The sequence below is a fragment of the Garra rufa genome, chromosome 5 (assembly GCF_049309525.1).
Source record: "Garra rufa chromosome 5, GarRuf1.0, whole genome shotgun sequence".
Classification (NCBI taxonomy): Eukaryota; Metazoa; Chordata; class Actinopteri; order Cypriniformes; family Cyprinidae; genus Garra; species Garra rufa.
In genome coordinates, this window is record NC_133365.1 from 30,669,890 (window position 1) to 30,691,547 (window position 21,658).

Sequence of the window (21,658 nt, forward strand, 5' to 3'; positions counted from 1 at the left end):
CTTTCCGTCTCCATCTTTCTTGAGTAAGCGCGCTGCGTTTCAGGCACGTGCACAGATAGGGCTCAACCTGTGCAGAGCACATGCCCTTTTTGTAATTACACTCGGAAGTGCCCTTTTTTTGGGGAGTTTTTATTTTTATTTTTATAAATCAATGCTATTGATAACCCTTTACGTCTGTTTGTCTTTTTAACAAATATTTAACCAATTAAAGGCATTAAAAAGCGCATCTCTTAGAACCGCTCAAACTGTCAGTCAAACTTCACAACTCCGCCCCCTGAGCGCCGCGAACTTAGGTAAGTTTGTTACAGCAGGTCAGTCATAGAGTCATAGAGCAGAAGCAGATGAATGTCTTCGTCTTGTAACGGTAAAATATTTTGTTGTTTGAATAAATGAAACGTTGTCTTTATGAAATAAACACTAGTATGTCTATAAAGGTTCATATGCATCACCACACCGGTGTGATGTTGAGCTAATCTGATGATCTGCTGAATGTGCTGATGTATGTATATCTGTATAAAAGTTTTTAATACTAATTAAATATAATATAAGAATATTATGTTGTGTTATTTTTTTGGTGGTGGAGGGGTTGGGGGGGTGCCCTTTTTTCAAAAAATAAGGTCAGTTGAAATAAGGTCAGTTGTTGTTTCAACGGTGAAACAACGTTGATGTGACGTTGAATGCTAAATGGTTGAAGATCAGTCAACACATGACCGAAATTCAACGTTGAAATTTGTTTGAAATTAGGTCGGTTGTTGTTTCAACGGTAAAACAACTTTATTAAAACTTTGAATGCTAAACGGTTATATGTGCCTTCAAAAGCAAGTGTTTAAATTATAATATTATTTAAAAAAAAAAAAAAAATAATAATAATAATAATAATAATTAACAAGGTTAACTTATAAATCAACATAAGATATGTCTTCAGCATACAAAGAAATGTTTGCCTTTTAAATGATTATGGACAATATTATTAAAATATAAATATGTTAAATATAATCACCAACAATAAAACTAAATACATTTCGCAGCAACATGCTGAAACAATTCCTATTGGTTGTTTTACCTTACTGCTTTGATCATGATTGGTTCATCTGGCTGTCATTCAGGAACCTGACAGGTGGAACTGCGCGGGCCTTTGTAATTTAAATTTCGACCGTTACCGCATTCTCTGGTGAGGTTGTGGGCTGCATAGACTGTATGAGAGCTGCTGCTCACCGAAATTATTCAGTTGGTCACGAATTATTTTATATTTTCCTGTTAAATTTTTATTTTGAGCGTATTTGAATTGTGAGATCCCAACGGAGAACAAAAACCGGAACACAAAGGAAATAGACGTGAGCTGCGAGTCTCTGAAAACATACAGCACTGGCTAAATCAGGTGAGACAATAAGTATTTATTATTAACGTTACCTTTTAAAAAAAATAGTACAAGAGTTTACAAATTGGTAAAGGACATGTAAACTGCCGAAGTTAAATACTTGAGTGTGTGTTTGTGCTGCTTTATTATCACAGACAGCAAAAGTTGGATGCTAATCGCATTTAGCGCGCTAGCAATATTAGCTCATTTGGTCGTAGATATATCTGGTGTTGTTGTGTGTTGCTAGTATTTGTTAATGTCTGTCTTTTAGAGATTCACATTTCTCTATATAAATGCCATGCATTACTGCAGGTGTGTTTACATTTTAATCCTATAATAACAGTCCTAAAGATGACATACTTTATCTTTCTTTTCTGAATATCATATAACGGAATGTCTTTATAATTTAAATGAATTAAGATTGTTTAAAGGAATGGTTTAAAACGAAAAACAGCTTTTTAAGAAAATTCCAATAAATCATTTATTCTTTCTCCTTGTAGAATCATTAAGGATCCAGCTTATTGGCAGTTTGGTAAGGAATTGTTCATCTTTGCACTGTCAGTTCTGGTAGAGATTCATTGATCTTTTGTTATAAGTTTATTTAATGTAATACAAATGTACTCAATATGATTTGAATTGTTTCACTAAGTACACTGTTTAGTTTGAATTGTGATTAAAACCATGTTGTTTTAAACTTTAATCTGAATATGTCAATTTTATAAAATGTTATTTTTGGTGTTTTTGTTTATGCAGGACAGTACAGAAGGCACACAAGTGGGAGAGAGAGAGGAGGGGACAGCATGAGAGAGGACACAGAGCTGGGACTCTTTCAGGGATCACCCGAAGCACAACCATGCTATATGCACAAGGCTGTTGTTATTATCAGAATTTGAAGAAACATTTTGGCTTAAAATAATAAATACATTCCATTTAAGGTATTTCCTGCCTAAAGAATTTTAAGGCGATTGCTTTTTGATCCCTTCACCACGACATGGTGTCTGTTGCAGGTTCCATTCTCAAAGTCTTTTACCCATTTGCACTGCACAAATGTACACATCTCTTATAATGAGACACAATTGTAAACCTGTTTTCACAGAACTATAGTTAACCACCAAATAAGAGATCAAGTGGTTTTAGTCAAAAAAGGTTTCTCTTGTGCAGCGCAAAATATGCATGTTATTGTACAAAAACTTTGAGTCTTTAACCTTCTGGGGTCTAGGGATTTGGAGAAGTTTAAACCCTGACATCTGTGTGTTTTTTTCAGTATCAGAAAAAAAAATACACTACAAGTCAAAAGTTTTTGAACAGTAAGGTTTTTTTATTTTATTTTTTATTAAATTTCCTTCTGCTTTATAATATTTGTATTATTTAAAATGATATTTAATATTATTTAAAATATTTTAAAATGTAATTTATTCCTGTTGCTCCAGTCATCAGTGTCACATGATCTTTTAGAAATCATTCTAATATACTGTTCAAGAAACATTTATTATAATCAATATTTAAGCAGTAGATTTTTTTCAGGATTCTTTGATGAATAGTAAGATCCAAAGATTAGCATTTACTTGAAATAAAGCATTTGTAAAATTATATACCATACTTCAAAACTTTTATTTAGCAAAGATGCTTTACATTGATCAAAAGTGATAATAAAGACATTTATAATATTACAATAGATTTCTATATCAGATAAATTGTTTCATTTTCAGTTCATCAAAGCAAACTGAAAGAATTCCACTGAGCTGTTTTCAACATATTTTTTTTTTAGCAGCAAATCAGAATATTAGAATGATTTCTGAAGTTTAATGTGACTGGATCTTGAGTAATGATACAAATTCTGCTTTCACATCACAGGATTAAATTACATTTTCAAATATCTTCAAATAAAAAACATTTTAAATAGTACAAATATATTTTATTCAAATTTTCTGTACTTGGATTGGTGAGCAGAAGAGACTTAAAAAAACATTTAAAATTTTACTGTGAGAAACTTCTGACTGGTAATGTGTAATAAAGTCTGATTACTTTGTATTCATCACAGACTGGGCTACAATAACATGTGAGCAGAATTAATGTATTTGTATTGTTTTTGGAAAATGTTTTTGACAGTTTTTATTTTTTATTTACAGTGTATGTTTCCAAAATAAAACTTGTTTTATAATATTGATCATGTGTTAGTTTATTGAAGTTGATACCATTGCTGCTAGTCATTTGATTTTTAACTAACATGTACGTACAGTGTTGATCTAAATGCAAACTGGTTGTAATTGAATGTACAGTGGTGTATTCACCGTTGTTGAAAGGTAAGTAAGACGGTGAAACTAAGTCGCGATTTCAACGGTGAATCAACGTCATAATATCAACGTTGAACATTTTTGCAAATCCGAAAGGTTATTCACCGTTGATCCAACGTCGATAGATGACCATAACCCGAAAGGTAAGAGGGTGAAACAAAGTCGCGATTTTAACGGTGAATCAACGTTGTTACTTCCACGTTGAAAAGACGTCACAATATCAACGTTGAAAATTTTTGCAAATCCGAAAGGTTTTTCACCGTTGATCCAACCATGGTACCTGACGTTGTTTCAACAGTGAATCAACGTTGAAATGCCGGCTGGGCCTCAAAAGGTCTGTGCACGGCCCTGCTGCGTTTGTTCTCCAGCTCACCAAGCAATCAGTAGTTTCCGGTGCGCGATCTCCTCCTTCCCTCCACGCACATTTATTTAATTATTTTTTTTAGTATTATTTTTTTATTTTTTTATTTTTACTCAGTGACGGATGATATTTAAAATGTAGTTAAGTACAATACTTAAATCAAAACGTACTTAAGTAAAAGTAAAATTACAAAATTTAAAAGTTACTTTAAAAAGTAGAAGTACACAAAAAACCTACTCAATTACAGTAACGCGAGTAAATGTAATTCGTTACTTTCCACCTCTGATAGCTCGCTGTTCTTCAGAAAAATCCTTAAGGTCCCACAATTTTTTTGTGTATTTGAACCCTTTCCAGCAATGACTGTATGATTTTGAGATCTATCTTTTCACACTGAGGAAAACTGAGGGACTCATATGCAACTATTACAGAAGGTTCAAACGTTCACTGATGCTTCAGAAGGAAAAACGATGCATTAAGAGCCGTGGGGTGAAAACTTTTATAATTTGAAGATCAGGGTAAATTTAACTTATTTTGTTTTCTGGGTAACATCTACGTATCTTCTGTAGCTTCTGAAGGGCAGTACTAAATAAGGGAAAATAAGTAAAATGTGCACATCTTAATTCTGTTCAAAAGTTTACACCCTTGGCTCTTAATGTGCTGTTTTTCCTTCTAGAGCAGGGTTCCTCAAATCTTACCCTGGAGGTCCAATGCGCTGCAGAGTTTAGCTCCAACCCTGATCAAACTCACCTACCTGTGATTCTCTAATGATCCTGAAGACATTGATTAGCATTCTCAGGTGTGTTTGATTAGGGTTAGAGCTAAACTCTGCAGCGCATTGGACCTCCAGGGTAAGATTTGAGGATCCCTGTTCTAGAGCATCAGTAAGCATTTGAATTGAGTCCCTCGGTTGTCCTCAGTGTGAAAAGATGGATCTCAAAATCATAGTCATTGTTGGAAAGGGTTCAAATACACAAAAATGCTGGAAAACCCCAACATTTGTGGGACCTGAAGGATGTTTCTGAAGAAAAGTGGGCAGTTTAACGGTTCAGGACAAACAAGGGACTCATGAACAACTATCACAAAAAAAACAAAGAGACAAAAAACACAGCTGTGGATCATTCAGGTAACAACACAGTATTGTCACGATTTGAGTCGTCCTGTCATCACTAACTCTTGCACTACACTTCATGGACTTCAGCCCCCATAAGCCACTGCACCAATCCCTGCACACAGCTGCTCCTCGTTTCCCACTGCACTGATTGCTGTACACATCTGTTTCACATTGACTCTCATGCATTTAAGCCACTCACACACACAGCTCTTGGCGAAGTCTTATTGTTCCGTATGGTCTGTATTTCCGAGCGTTTCTTCCCGAGTTTGTTTTCCCTGTGTTTTGATTCCTGGACTCCCTCCCGTGTTTGATTCTTGCTGCCAGCCCCGACCTTTCTGCCTGTTTTTTGACAACGATTTCTGCCTGCCCCTTTGTGTTTGTTTGTTTTGTATCAAATAAATGCTGCAAATGGATCCGCACGTCTCTGACCCTCCTTGTGACAAGTATTAAGAATCAAGTGTATGTAAACTTTTGAATGGGGCCATTTTAAAAATTCAACTATTATTTTCTCTTGTGGAGTATATGTAGACGTTTTTTTATATGAAATATCTTATTCAGGTCAGTAATAAATGAAAAAAATAACATGCATTTTGTATGATTCCTCTTATTTTGGTAAAATAATTAACATTTTGCAGATTCTGCAAGATGTATTTAAACTTTTGACCTTAAATGTATATCTCAAAATATACTGTAGCAATATGGGTTCCAAATCATGCATGGGTCAAATAACCCAAATGATCATACCTGAAGATTACTTTGGTATTTGACACTTGCTGTGGAAAAGAGTCGCTCCAGCTGGAGACTCTTGGTATAACATATTGGCCATTTAATTGCAGCTGTAAGGGTTTATGTACACACAACCAATGCAATTCAGTGCTGCACAGCTGCTGAGGTAAGAAAAATAGACTGTTGGTGGAAAACAGATTAATTCACTTCCAAGGAAAGGCCCATTTTCAGCTAGCAATCCTTCCATGGCAGCATCTTAGACCTCCATTCAGTCATAGTACCAGAGTGTCAAGAGAAGGTCATTTCAGCCAAATAGTGCCACAATAATTAGGCCAGGTATTGTGCCCTTGAGCATGGCACTTAACCCCAGGTTCTTTCAGTGTGGTTGTCCTTCTAACAGATGTAATACAAGTTGCTTTGGATAAAAACATCTGTTAAATAACTACCTGTTCTCAATCAATTTCTACATCAGCAGATCCTTCAGTATAACAGATTGCAGTCACTGACAAAACAAACACATACATCTCTGGGTGCACTAAAAATCCAATATGAGTGTTCAAAATACTCACTTCATCAAAGATTCTTTATGCACCTTGATTTATCAGCCCTGCAATCGGTAATGTTTACTTCCATAAAATATTAGATTCTGAATGAACATAGGAGGTAAAATCACATGGGAGGTTGCATTTCTGAAATATTGGCGATCTGTCAGGCTATACTTACAGACTATCACAGACAAGATTTTATATACAGTACATTTATTCATTCATGTACTGTCTTTTAAACAAATAGTTCACCCACAAATAAAAATATCCTGATTATTTACCCATAATCTGTTGATCTAATTTGACTAGAGAAAACCCTTATTGCCCTTAAAGGTGTTACGGATTGGTCAGGTTCTGCACCCACAATCACATCAAGATCACAGTCACCTGAGTTTTAATCATCACGCACCTGCACCCAATTAACCACGCACTATAAAGACACCTCACACACAGTCATCAGCGTCCGGGCTCGTTTGCACGAAGCGGACTCATTGAGCTTCACTCTTGTGTTCTCAAATCCCTACCATACTTACCTCGAACCTTACCTTCTGATACTTACCTGTATTCTCGTCTATTCCAGCCGAAGTCAAGTCTCAGTCTCCAGTCAGCGGTGTGTCAGCCATAAGTCTGTTTACGGAACTCCAGCAGTGTGTGTGTGAGTGTGTCTGGCTTCACCGGTCCTCCTCCCGTCGTTCCTGGGAAGGAAAAACATCCAGTCTTCATAATTCAATCTACTCATCAAGAAACTCATCTAGGACTGTTATACTTACCCGGTTCTGCACGCTATCATCATCAACTTGCTCTGCTATCAGTAAACCTGTTCATATTCACTCTTACCTCTCTTGTTTGGTCTGCTTCCGTAACAGTTAGCCCGGACCCAGACAGCGAACAGCATGAGCACGTTGGATCCGTTTCAAGAGCTGGTGGACTCACTCCGGAAAGTTTTGTTGGCCAGTCATGCCACCATCCCAACTCCAGTTCGTCCCACAGCACCACCGGCACCCAGCACTTCTTTGGTCCCCGTTCATTCCAGTCCCATGGCCCGACCAGCGCCCTACTCTGGCGGGGCGGAGGAGTGCAGCGGATTTCTGTTACAATGTTCACTTGTGTTTACAATGCAACATGCTCTCTAGCCCACAGATTCTTCAAAGATTGCCTTCATCACGTCTCTGCTTACCGGACCAGCTCTCAAGTGGGCTGATACACTATATCAGCAGGCCGGGCCGGCAACTCAATCGCTTCAGACCTTCATCGCTCATTTCAAGGAGGTTTTCGGATGCTCTGATACTGAAGTATCCGCAGGAGAACAACTGTATCATCTAAAACAGGGAAGAATGACGACTCAAGATTACTCCCTACGTTTTCGCACTCTGGCCGCCGCCAGCGGATGGAATGAGCGATCGTTACTGACCACGTACCGGCTCGGCCTGGAACCCAATCTCCGGATGCAGTTAGTTGCTTTAGATGATTCGATGGGATTGGAGAAATTCATTCAGCAGTCACTCCGTTGTTCTGACCGTTTGAAATCATACCAAGACCAGTCTGCCACTACTGCACTCCTCCGACCCATGTCAACCGCCAGCCCTCCAGAACCAGAACCAATGATCCTGGAATCAGGGAAGATCTCTGCAGCTGAGCGACAGAGAAGGCTGACCCGGGGTCTTTGCATGTACTGTGGGGCTGCGGGACACGTCCGTCTCAATTGTCCTCTACGTCCAGTGCAATCCTTGGTGAGTGTAATTCGTTCTGATCTGGGTAATATGCATCCACTGACTACCAATGTTCAGTTAACCACCCACGCCTCTTGTGTTACAGTCGCAGCCCTCATCGACTCCGGGTCAGCGAGGAACTTTATCTCGGACACCCTCTGTCGCCAGCTCCAGCTGCAAACCAAAGCTTCAGCTACCATCTACCAGATTCAACCCATAACCAACAGGATTAACTCACGGACTCGTATTCACCGAAAATGTGAACCCATCATCCTTCAAGTCGGAGTTCTACACCGTGAGGAGATTCAGTTTCTGGTTCTGGAGGGAGCTACTATGGACATCATCCTGGGGCGCCCGTGGTTGGTAGCTCATGATCCCATCCTCTCTTGGGGCACAGGAGAAATTACCAAGTGGGGAAAAGGATGTACTGACCGCTGCTTTCCAGATCTTCCACGTCCCAACCCTAAACGGTTAGCTGTCAACGTCACCTCGATCGAGAGTCCTGTTGAGAAACAGTCAGTCAAGATTCCCTCAGTCTATTCAGCATTCCAGGACGTCTTCTGCCCCAAGAGAGCTTCCCAGCTACCGCCACATCGGCCATGGGACTGCGCCATTGACCTTGTTCCGGATGCTCCAATGCCCAGAGGTAAGATCTACCCATTGTCGCTTCCGGAGACCAAGGCAATGGAGGAGTACATAAAGGAAGCTCTCGATCATGGATATATCCGGCCATCACCCGCAGCATCCAGTTTCTTCTTCGTCTCAAAGAAGGATGGAGGGCTGCGGCCATGCATTGATTACCGTATACTCAACCAAGGTACAGTCAAGTTCCGTTACCCCCTTCCTCTCATCCCTGCGGCCCTCGAGCAACTGCGTACTGCCAAGGTGTTTACTAAGCTGGACCTCCGCAGCGCGTACAACCTCGTGAGAATACGTGAGGGGGACGAATGGAAGACGGCCTTCGTGACCCCTACTGGCCACTACGAGTACTTGGTCATGCCCTATGGATTGGTCAACGCCCCCTCCGTATTTCAAAACTTTATCCACGAGGTACTCCGGGAGTTCCTTCACCACTTCGTTGTCGTCTACATAGATGATATTCTGATTTACTCCCGGAGTGAGGCCGAACATCGCCTCCACGTTGCGGAGGTCCTTCAATGGCTACGGGAACACCACCTGTACCTCAAGGCGGAAAAGTGTTCATTCCATTTGTCAGCAGTACACTTCCTTGGATACATCATAGACCAGGAGGGGGTCCGCATGGATGAGAGGAAGGTGGCTGCAGTTGTGTCCTGGCCAGAACCCACTACCATCAAAGAGCTCCAACGATTCCTAGGTTTTGCCAATTTCTATCGCCGTTTCATAAAGAACTACAGCCTTATCACTGCTCCACTTACCAGTCTGCTCAAGGGAAAACCACGTACCCTGCTCTGGACTCCAGACTCGGCTGCAGCCTTCCAAAACCTCAAGGACGCCTTCACTCAGGCACCTCTCCTGACCCATCCTGACCCTGATCTCCCTTTCGTGGTGGAGGTGGACGCCTCTACTACCGGTGTGGGAGGAATCCTTTCACAACACCACGGTACTCCTCCATTGCTTCATCCCTGTGCCTATTATTCCCGGAAGCTCAGCCCAGCGGAGAGGAATTATGACATCGGCAACCGCGAGCTCCTTGCTATCAAGCTCGCTCTGGAGGAGTGGCGACATTGGTTGGAGGGTGCCAGCCATCAGTTTCAAGTGATAACAGATCACAAAAATCTGCAGTACCTTTGAGAAGCCAAGAGACTCTGTCCCCGTCAGGCAAGATGGTCCCTGTTCTTTTCTCGTTTTAATTTTGCTATAACCTACCGGCCAGGATCCAAGAATGTCCGAGCAGATGCTCTGTCCTGTATCCATGATTCCCACGACTTGCCTGACGCACCCTCAACCATACTCCCGGAAAACCTCGTCGTCCAACCCATTGAATGGACCAACCCTCCGGCTGTCGCCACTCCGGAACCCAGATCTCCGCCGGGCTGTCCACCAGCTCGTAAGTTCATCCCTAGGACCCAACGGGTAGATCTGATCCACTCCACGCATACCTCCCTGGGCACTGGACATCCAGGGGCCAACAACACTCTCTCGCTGCTGACGGATCACTTCTGGTGGCCGCACATGGCAAGGGATGTACGGAGGTATGTTCAAGGATGTAAGGAGTGTGCGATGTCCAAAAGTCCACGTCATCTGCCTGCTGGGAAACTCCATTCCTTGCCTGTGCCGAACCGCCCCTGGTCACACCTGGGAGTTGACTTTATGACCGATCTCCCCTCATCTGATGGTAACACCTGTATCTTTGTCATTGTCGATAGATTCTCAAAGTTCTGCCGACTAATACCCCTGAAAGGTCTTCCCACAGCTCTAGAATCTGCAGAACTTCTCTTCAATAAAGTCTTCCGGTATTATGGCATCCCAGAAGACATCGTCCCAGATCGCGGACCGCAGTTTATCTCACGGGTATGGAAATCATTTCTAAAACTCCTAGGTGTGACCGTCAGCCTCTCCTCTGGATACCACCCTGAGACCAACGGGCAGACGGAGAGGAAGATCCAGGAGGTGGGGCGGTTCCTCCGGACATTCTGTCACGGTCACCAGGACTCCTGGAACCAGTTCCTGGGTTGGGCTGAATACGCCCAAAATTCACTGCGGCAACCCACCACAGGACTCACGCCATTCCAGTGTGTGCTCGGCTTCCAACCACCTCTCTTCCCCTGGAATGGCGAACCATCACAGGTGCCCGCAGTGGATTACTGGTTCCGGGAGAGCGAGAGAGTCTGGGACGAGGCTCACCATCATCTACAAAGGGCAGTGCGCAGAACCAAGACCTCCGCTGACAAGAAGAGAATTCCGGGTCCCACATATGCTCCTGGGCAGAAAGTCTGGCTCTCCACAAGAGACATCCGTCTGCGCCTGCCCTCGAAGAAATTGAGTTCCAGGTTTGTTGGACTTTCTTTGCACGTTTGCTTTGTTGGTTCTTTTGCCTATGTCACATGTGCATGATTACGTAATGTGTGAGGTCAAGTTAGCGCAAGATGAGCATTTGTGGTTAACCCTCAAAGACCGAGACAGCCGCCGGCGGCTAAAAATAACTATTGGTCTTAAATGTTTAATAACTTTTGAACCGCTAATCATAATTTGAATGCTTTAAAAAGTCTCGTAAAGTACAGAGTCTGCTCTTTTCAGTGATATCGCATTTGTCTCATTTGGATATTCAGAGACTCCGTAGTAAGCGTGATTACGTCATCACATTTCCTCAGCACTGATTCGTCAGATGAAATCAACACGTTTTGGTCCTCTGAGCCAAACAGGAACGATTGTTGATGCTTAGTCCCACCCCTGTGCCCCGATTGGTTCAAACTGTCATCTATTCAACCAATAAACATAGGTTTTGGTCTTTTGAACCACCGATTAGTATGTTTCTTTGCAGATCTGAACAGACGCAAAGTGAAAGCAAAGTGCGTCTTGCGTGCATGAAAACAAACGCAAAATAACACATTTGCATGACAGCATTCTTTGAAAATGTACAGAAATACTCACGACAGAGCCCTTTGACATAAAACAAACCAAAAACAAGGATGAAACAACAGTAGATATCGGATAAAGCACTGGAATGTGGGTTTTCGGTCACTAGGCGATGTCCCGGTAAAATAGATTCCGACGCAGACTACAGCCAGCAGATCCATCTATTTGGTTGTTATATTATGTAACTAATTATTATATAGTTTTTAAAGATTATTTGTACTATTTTTTCGGTTGCACTCTGTATATTTCTCTCTCATTTTGTGTGTAGTTTGTGAATAATTTGGATTGTTTATTTATTTTTTTGTTGCACAAGACAGTTTGTGCATTTTTTCTTGTGCTACTTTCTACACTATTTGTGTTTATTGTTCATCTTTTGGATTAAGAATATATTTATGAAATAGTAAATTATTTTTTACTGTGTTTTGCTATTATTTAACACTGTTTCTGCAATGACTTTACTCCTGAAACGTTTTTGGACAGATCTATATTGTCAATAAACGAAATGGGCCTGTTTTTCACTGAAAAGCACCTAAATAATATTGTAATAATTGGCTATAACTTGCTTGGGGAATGTTATATATAGACAAAATTTTATTTGGAAGTGTAAAACACCTAAATACAAATTTTTAAAGAAAAAAATCTAAACTTCAGGAGTTTTTGTTTGAGTACACAGTAAAAAACACCCAATTGTTGGTAGCGTTTTTTCCTAAAATTCTGGAAATTCACTAATTTTTAGAGAAAACAAAAGGAAATTTGTAATTTTAAATTAGCTAGACATAAAGTTCAAGTTCTTATGTTTATAATGATATATGACAATTGATGCTGACTGCTAGAATAGGTCTGAAAAAACAAAGAAATATACAGGTGCCTCAGGTGCCCCAAAAATGTTCTAGGTCTTTAAGGGTTAAAAAGTATATAAATGTATTTTTTTTTTGAAAATGACCAATTGTTTCGCTAGACAAGACCCTTATTCCTCAGATGGAATTATGTAGAGCCCTTTGAAGCTGCACTGAAACTGCAATTTGGACCTCGGATCTGCATTGAAGTCCACTATATGGAGAAAATTCTGGAATGTTTTCCTTAAACTTAAAGGGATAGTTCACCCAAAAATGAAAATTTGATGTTTATCTGCTTACCCCCAGGGCATCCAAGATGTAGGTGATTTTGTTTCCTCAGCAGAACACAAACCAAGATTTTTAACGAAAACCGGTGCAGTCTGTCAGCCAAATAATCGATGTGGATGGGCACCAGACCTTTAAAAGTAAACAAAAACATGCACAGACAAATCCAAATTACACCCTGCGACACGAAATGATTGTTTTTTTGCGAGAAACTGAACAGTATTTATATAATTATTTACCTTTGATACACAAACACATCCATCTGTCCTGAGCACAAGCTTATAATCCGGATCGTTACACATGTACGCACTCTGGCGTAGAATACGCAAACGCCGGAGGCGATCTGTCGCATGAATACAACACTCATTGTTTACACAGTGCACAGAGATTGTGGGTATAGCGGCTATTCAAAATGGTAATTACTTGCGCTTATCCTGATTGTTCATATCAATTTAAAGCTAAAAGATTACTCATCCGGGACTTTTCACCGATTTCCCCTTACGGTGTTTGCGTATTCTACGCCAGAGCACGTTCACATGTACTGTAACGAGCCGGATGACAAGCTCGTGCTCAGGACAGATGGACGTGGCTGTGTATCAAAGGTAAAAAATGATATAAATACTGTTCAGTTTTTCGCAAAAAACGATCGTTTCGTGTCTTAAGACATCAATGTATCGTCATGAGTCGCAGGGTGTAATTTGGATTTGTCTGTGCATGTTTTTGTTTACTTTTAAAGGTCTGGTGCCCATCCACTTCCATTATTTGGCTGGCAGACTGCACAGATTTTCGTTAAAAATCTCCGTTTGTGTTCTGCTTAGGAAACAAAGTCACCTACATCTTGGATGCCCTGGGGGTAAGCAGATAAACATCAAATTTTCATTTTTGGGTGAACTATCCCTTTAATTTCTTTTTGACTAAAGACAGAAAGACATTAGCATCTTAGATGACATAGTGAGTGGGTAATGAGTACATTATCAGGAAATGTTTATTCTGGAAATGGACTATGTTGAAACCTGTTCACTTGCATTAAATGGAGAAAAATCCTGGAAAGTCATATGCATAAAAAATCAGGGTAAACTATTCCTTTAAGAACTGTGGAAATGTCAGGGTGGTCAGATAAATGTAAAAAAAAAATGTAATCAATGTTTGGACTGGAATTACAACTGAAAACAGATTTAAGTACAGAGAAATGCAGAGTCAGGTTTTGTGCTTGCTTCCTGAGTAGAGTCAAATGTAATTGCTAACAATGTATAATAAATCAATTTCATTCCCACACTTTTCCTTTATCTTTGATGGCGTTTCACACTTATAATTTCTACCAATGCAGTAGCTCTCTTAATCCAAAAAGCCTCATTAAAGTCTGTATTAGGTGGTGAAGAATTGTCTCAGGTTACGTATGTAACCCTGGTTCCCGGAGAGAATGAGACGCTGCGTTCGAAAACGCTATGGGGAACGCTTCCAGCATAACCACGCTCTGAAAAACATGTGTAAAAGTCCAATAGAAAAGCGAGATGTCACGGGCGGGGTGACGTAGAGGCCAGGAAGCTATAAAGCGTGGTGAAAGCAGCCAGCAGCTTCTGATAGAGAGAGGCAAGCGCTCGCAGGGATGCCAGAAGTGTGGTCCAGGACGCAGTGCCTCGTTCCCTCGGGGAACCAGGGTTATATACGTAACCTGAGACGTTCCCCTATCAGGAACTCGAGCTGCATCCGAAAACGCTATGGGGAATGAGATGCCCACGCCACCAGACTTACAAATCCCTGCCTAGTGTGGGAGAGCACAGCTAGGGTGAGAGAAGAAGAGCCAGGAGTGGCACAAATTGCAGGTAAGAACCTGAAGTCATCAGCGAGGACCATCCCGCAGCATGCTGAGCCAACTCTAGAGAGTGAGTCTTGACCCCCGAGGAGAGGGAGAGATCAGAGGACTCGAGGTTATGGAAAGCATCCCGTACACCATTTCATAGCTACACCTGGCCAGAGGCCTCAGTGCACCGTGAAGGAAACTTGTACAAGTGGGTCTCTGCCCATGGAAAAACCACCTTCAGGGTGGAGCAGGTCAACCCTGTGGAGAGACGGGCCTGCAGGAACTCAAGCACTGTGTCAACTGGGCAGATAACTGGGTCGAGCTGGCAGTCTCTGCACCAAGAAGTGGAAAGCTTCCACTTTAAGTGTACAGTTTCCTCGTAGAGGGAGCTCTGGACTGGAGGATGGTCTCAACAACCTTGGTTGCGAGACTGGAGGCTATGAGTTGTGCCCCCTCAGGGGCCACACCCACAGCTTCCACAGCTCCAGGCGGAGGTAGACTCCCGGGAGCAGAGCGATCGTGGGAAAGACGTACAGACAAAGCCTCGGCCACGTCTGCACTCTCCATTCCCCGGGCCTCTGCCCCTGCCTCAACAGGATGCCTGACAGAAAGACACAAGCTGCCGGCTGCTTTCACCGCACATGCTTTATAGCTTCCTGGCCTCTACGTCACCCCGCCCGTGACGTCTTGCTTCTCTATTGGACTTTTACACACATATTTCAGAGCGTGGTTACGCTGGAAGCGTTCCCCATAGCGTTTTCGGACGCAGCTCGAGTTCCTGAAGGGGAATCCTTTATTTTAGCCTCTCTATAACAGAATTTGTGGCCATTCACACAGAACAGTTTTAAAAACACAGAGCAGTTGGAAAAAAGGTTAAACTTCTTATAACTTAAGCACTGTATTTTTAGAATGGCATATCATGCGTGAAACGACGTGAGTGCAACTGTTAAACAAATCTGTCTACAGGATGTTTACAAAGAAAAACAATGGAAAAGCAGCAAATCAACATTCTGTGTGAACAATTCCTTAGGCCTGTTTCACACCTAGCTCAAGCAACAGTATAACTGCAACCAGTTAAAATGGGCGACAACATAAATCCGCACTATTTTCAGCTTTTTCGTGCCACGTGAAACATGTCATATCTTTGTGGTAAAGGTCAAGATTTAAGCCTCTGCCTGTGCCCTTGAGTATATATGCTGCTCTGTTGTGTTGGAAGCTGTCTGATCATGTCATCCTTGTTAATGGTTGTTTGTAGATTTTTTATGTGAATTGAATAATTATATCAAGAAAAGCATGCCCTGGGGTCTAGAGGGCAAGGCCAAACTTGTTCTAGCTCCTTTTTTCACACCCCTTTTCTGGCTTCAAAGAGGGACAGTCTTTTATTAAGCACTGCAAATTGACTTGGTAATTCAGTGGCGGCTCAAGAGCATCATAGAGGAATAGCAATGAGAAATAGACAGAGAACAAGTCTTTTGAGGGTGAATGTGTCTGTGTGTGTGTATGAGCAAAAGAAGTGAGAGAGAGATGCATTAGTGCCTATGAATACCAAATGGTCAAGTAAGCCTGTTGACGGAGATGACAAAAAAGCGTTTGTTAAAGCCTATGGATGGTATGACAGTGTCACTTTCTCCTTCTGTTTTGCACCTGCTCTTAATGAAACCAGCCAAAACAAAAGCAGTGTCTCAGAGTATCACTTCGTTCAGCTGCTGCTTCTTTTCACCAAACTGAAATCTACTTCTGAAACAGGATCAACACATATGAAATGACAAGAATAATAAAGAGATGCTTCCTTATTTATATAACGGTAAGAGACTTGCATTTGTGTGTTTGAGTAAGTGAGAGCCACAGATAGAGAGAGAGAGCGAGAGAGAGATTGTCCAGTCAGCGCTCTCATATTGCACAGGAAGACTCTTTGGCATACTCAAAGATGTTTTAAGAGATCTCATTTAACTCCCTTTAGTGATACCCTCTTTGCTCTTAGACTCTATTACCTCTCCTCTCCACGGAACACTCTAGAACTCTATTCTGCACTAAAGGGACAAGAGCTGGCCCAGACCCAAAACATCTACTCAGCAAAGCTGCTCCAAATCCGAGCAAGATATATGAGCCATTTGCCCCGAAATGATCAGAAATAGCAAGTCAATTTTCACCACGTCGCACCAAGTACAGCAGGCACTTTGGTTGTTTTGGAAAAGCTCCTAAAATAACTAATATATTGGCACACTGTGTCTCACAGACAGAGAGGAATGGAAACTACAATTTTTGTACTGTGTAGAATGATTTGACATTCTTATTAGGATGTGAGTTTGTGTTAGAGGCCGGTGGGTGACCCTGAGTTGTCTGTGGGTATTAATTACAAACCTTTAGAGTGTTTTCATGACACGTCAATAATCGGCCACATTGGTGGCACAGAACGTAATCAATGCCACTAAACCAAACAGAACTTGCATATTTTGCTGATTATTGCTGCTGAAAAGGGTTAATTGTCATATTTTGGGCTGTACTAATCGGTCGGATCGGGAAAAACCTTTGGAGTGCTATAGATGGCCAAAAGTTATAATTAATCAATGAGAAGACTAAAAAAAATCTGCCTGAGGAACAAAAGACGTTTGTGGTTGGCCAAACTGAACCAGCATTTCCAGGACAAGAAACTTGACAACATTCCTGTTTGTTCTTATTTTTTCTGGTCAGGTAGGTGAAATATTAGGCTAATATTTTAATTAATAGTATCTTTACCACCTATTAACATAAGTTTGTCAAAATATTGTGTCCCTTCCCTGCTTACTAAGTTCATCTCTAGCTTCCACACATTTTTTCCATGGTTTAGACAGCATAAATTAGCAAAACAACGTATTTAGAAGTGCATTAACTGTTCAATCCATGCTGTACATCCGAGTACCCTGGTGAAAAAAACAGCTAAAACCAGCCTAGGCTGGTTGGCTGGTTTTAGCTGGTCAACCAGCCTGGTTTTAGCTGGTCATAGCTGGAAGGCAGGCTGGTTTTAGAGGGGTTTTGTCCACTTTTCCAGGCTGGTCAGGCTGGTCTTAGCTGGTCAGGCTGGGAAACCACCAGCTAAAACCAGCCTGGGAGACCAGCTAAAACCAGCTACTTCTAGCTTAAACCAGCTAAGACCAGCCAACCAGCCTAGGCTGGTATTAGCTGTTTTTTTCAGCAGGGATATCTCCAATATGGCTGCACATCCGGACTACTGACCAAACCGTGACATAAGTGCAAACCTCTATTGCAAATAAATGTGCTACAAATGTAATACGAATAACGATTTCACACCATAGACTAATCATTGTCTAATATTTTTTTTAAACTATTGACCTTTCCATTTAGGCAAATAAACAAATCTTCAGAAATGTTTAGGAAATATCCCATTCTTTGTTTGAAATATCGTCAAAGCCTAATTAATGTTGACTAATTTCTAATTGCAGCTCTTATAGTTCAACCAACAGTGAAAACTGTCATTATTTACTTCACTTACCTCCATGTTGTTCTAATCCCTTATTGTATTGCTCTCCTGATTTTCTATAAATAGAAGCAGATGGTTAAAAACACAGGCTCCTAAAGTAATATGATAGTGTGAGGAACATAAGCGTTATTTTAAAAAATGACTGAACGACTGCTATCATCGAGGCCATGAGCCCCAGCAGTCTTAACACCAGCCGAAAACGGATCCGCTTGCCCAGCTGAAAATGGGCCAGACAGCTGCGAAAATCCTCCGCCCTTCGTACCGACAGCATAACTGTGTTCTGTACGGAATCTATCTCTAAACCAGGATATGAAATCTGCTGACTCGGAACCAAGGTGCTCTTTTTTAGATTTATTAAAAATCCCAGAGACCGTAAATGAGACACAAGTATTTGTGTCTGTAACATCGCCTGCTCTCTGCTGTCTGTGGCCAGGAGTAGGTCGTCCAAATAGGCAAACACTCTCATGCCCTGACGTCGTAACGGCGCCAGCGCCGCTTCCACGCACTTCTTAAAAATCCGTGGGGCCAGGGATAATCCCAAGGGCAGGACCTGAAATTCGTATGCTGTCCCCTAGAAGGAGAAACTCAGAAACTTTCTGTGCCCCGGGTGGATCGTGACGTGGAAATACACATCGGTCAAATCCACTGATACCAACCAATCTTGGGGACGCAGAGAGCACAGAAGCTGGCGCACCGTGAGCATCTTGAATTTGAAGCGTCTGAGGTGTTTGTTCAACCGGCGTAGATCCAGTATAGGTCGAACGCCCCCGCCTTTCTTTGGGAGGAGGAAGTAACAACTGTAAAACCCCTGTTCCTTTTTCTCTCGTGGAACAACCCGAATTGCTCCTTTTCCCAGGAGAGTATGGATTTCCTCCCTCAGGACTGGGGAACCCCTTTCTGACACTGAGGTTGCGATTACTCCGCTGAAACAGGGGAGGGCGCGCAAGGAACTGCAGCCTGTAACCCCACTGAATCAAGCGAAGAACCCATGGTGTTGGTGCGCATGCGCGCCACTGATCGAGACAAACCACCCCATCTTTCCTTTCTGCCGGCACATGGGCCGATTGCACGGTTAGGGTTTCTAACCCATTTTGATTTTGCTGACCAATCAACATATGAGGCATTGTATGCTGAACACAAAACCTCTTTATTGAAAACGAACTTAAAGTTGGACCCGCTCTCTTGCAGGTTTTTTTCTGTGACGAGAGAAGAACGCGGCTGCCTCTGTGCCGACATTCTTCCCTCCTCTGCAGGCTAGGGACCGGACTGGCCTTTCTTCCTCGTGGAGGAATGACCCGCTTTCGCCGGGAGCGGATCCCTCCTCCTCGGTTCCGCCTGCTGTCTTGACTGCGTGCGCTCCCGCCCCGACCCCCAAGTACTGGGCCTTGGTGCTGTCGCTGCCGCCGGCCTCTTGGCCGGTGGGGGCCGTGAAGACACCCTAGATCCTGGGTGAGCAGCCAACTGTGCTGGTCTGTTGAACCTCCTCGGCATCGAACCTTTTAATGACTCTGCTTGTTTCTTAGAGTCCTCAAATCGTGCCTGAAATGCGGCGAGGCCCTCTCCAAAGAGCTCAGACGGGGAGATCGGCGCGCTGAGAAACGCACTCCGGTCCCGCTGAGAAACGCACTCCGGTCCCACTCCGGCAGGTTCGCCAAGGTTAGCCAAAGATGCCGCTGCACCACCACAGTGCCGGCCATGGCATGGCCCAGCGACACCAGCGTACTACGAGTTGCACGCAGAATGTAATTGGCTGTGGAACGCACTTATCCCATAAGCGCGTCGCATGGTCTCCCCGCTGATACAGCGTTACTCAGCTCTCCCAGGCAGATGGCTTGATATGTCTGTAGTAAAGACATAGAGCTTAGCGCTCTAGCCGCGCAGGCTTGATCGCCATAGATCCTGCCCCGCTGTTTAAAGGAGAACCTGAAAGGGGCCGTCGGGAGTGTGGGGGTACCCGTGATGCCGCTGTTCTGCGTGGGCGCCAGGTATGTGGCCAATGAATGCTCCATCGGGGGAGCTGACAACAACCCTGCTTCTCCCGCCCCCTCGAGGTCTGTGAACCTGCCTGCGCCCGGCACTGGAGGAGGAGATGACATGGGTTTTGGCCATGAAGATGTGAGCTCTGCTACACAATCTGGATAAAGTGGCAGGTGGGTCCTCACCACTATCTGCACAGGAGAAAGGTAAAACCCCCCCGAAGCGCGAGCTCTTCTGTACCGGAGGCGGGGCCGGCCAATCCACAGATAATTTCTCAGCTGCTCTTCGGCAGAGACTCATGAAGGGATCCTCACCGGGTTTGCTGCCCCCTGCCGCCTCGGAGAGCGAGGGGTAAGCTGTTATTTGTCCTGCCTGAAATGCGTAATCAGAGAACTCTTCGCCCACATCCAGCGAGACAGAGTCATCATCCCGACTGCCAAATTCCTGACCGAACTCATGAGCCATCAGAGGGATACCTCCGATCTCCTCGGCCTCCACACGATCGCCCCAGTCCCCCATGGCCTCCCCAAACATGGCCAGCGCCGCCTCTGGATCAGCCTCTGAGGATAGAAGCGGACCGTGACTGGCCACTGTCCCGCCCAGCACACGCTCCACCAACGCCACACGCCGATCAAGCGTGGAACACCGGAGCCGTCGGCAGTGTGCACATGCCCCGGGGTTGGAGAGAGCCATCCTGGCATGGACAATCCCCAGACATACCAGGCAGTGCTCGTGGGTATCCTTTCCGGACAGTGAGTACCCACATTTCATGGGACAGGTGCGAGAATCTTTATTTTGTTGTGACATAACTACTCGAAAAAGAGCTATCTAGCCCGTGTTAGCGTGGCTAAACGCGAGCTTAATAACTCTCTTCTTCGTTTGTCTGTTTTCTTTTTCTTAGCCTCAACAAGGATCACCACAGTGGGTTTTCTCTCGTGAATGTGGCGTGATGTGTCCTTGCAGCACGGTGAAGAGCTAAAGAACAAAGGTAATGACACATACGACTGCATTTATATGCTGTGGGCAGGCGGCCCCGCCCACGTCGTCATGTGTCAATTGCCTTCCAGGCGTGTTTATAAGTGTCTTCAGCAGATGGCGCAGGAGCGCGATATCCCATAGTAATGTGTTGTACCGAGTGAACCGACTGAATGTGAACTAGTGATGCCCAGTTCGAGAACGTAAATGAATCGCTCTTGGAATCGGATCTTTTCAATGAATCGTTAAATTGGTCCGGAAAGCTCATTCGCACGCTAAATTGTTTTGTATGGGATCTCGCTTAGAAAACAGTACATTTACTATACATTTACAACCCTGGATAAACTGGATTAAAGTTGCAAATCGGCAGAAATCTGCAAATGGGTTTTTGTACGTGCTGGAGAGGATCTTTACTATGTTCAACGGCACACCTGCGTAAGAAGTTTGTGAACGACTCTCTATGGCAGGTAAATTTCAAGTATCAAGTCATTATCTGTATATGAAAACAACTGAAGTACCAATAAGTAAGTTATAAAGTTTTACCTCAGAGTATCGTGTAAATACTACGTAAAAATGATTATGAAAGTTAATACTATCATATTAAGCCTACATTGTTGTTTCAGCTGGTGTCCTGTCTTTCAGGTG